Below are 630 nucleotides of genomic sequence, written 5' to 3'. Positions count from 1 at the left end.
GCAACACATGCTGACTGTTGCTATACTGATAAAATAGTTTATTTAAGTATCTAAGGAAATGAAAAACTATCTAAAGGGGACCCACGGGAGACGGTTATCATATTAAAATATTAGCAATTTTAATGGAAGAGAATTTCACGTGTATCAGTGATCTATCAGTATCATGCGTTCACGATAAGTACTAATTATGTATAACAGATTTAACCATGGTGCGGGGCATATCTGATTATGTATATACAACGCCATATTCGATATAAGAATAGTCAGATATATCCCTTAGATAAAAAAAAAGAAGCAGGAAAGATAATTTTTGAAAGAGGAGAAACACATCCATCAAAGATCGTGGCAGTATCGGTGTACTGTATGTAAATAAACTTTAAAGTTCGATGGTGTTATCATATCTAACTGAATGACCTGTTCGGCTGATGGTCTCCTATGTACTGTAACTGATTTTTTTCTATTCTCGTTTTCCAGTAATTCATTTTCCTCCATTCTTTTAATTTACATGCATTTTCCCTTTTTTTAAATTGTCTTTTTTATTTATTTTCACTTTTCTAATGTATTGTCAATATATACGCTACGGTGATGCAGTACATATCACGGATCTAAGCGTAAATTCTGTTTTTTTTT

The sequence above is a fragment of the Penaeus monodon genome, chromosome 20 (assembly GCF_015228065.2).
Source record: "Penaeus monodon isolate SGIC_2016 chromosome 20, NSTDA_Pmon_1, whole genome shotgun sequence".
NCBI lineage: Eukaryota > Metazoa > Arthropoda > Malacostraca > Decapoda > Penaeidae > Penaeus > Penaeus monodon.
Note: the sequence above shows the minus strand (reverse complement) of the source record.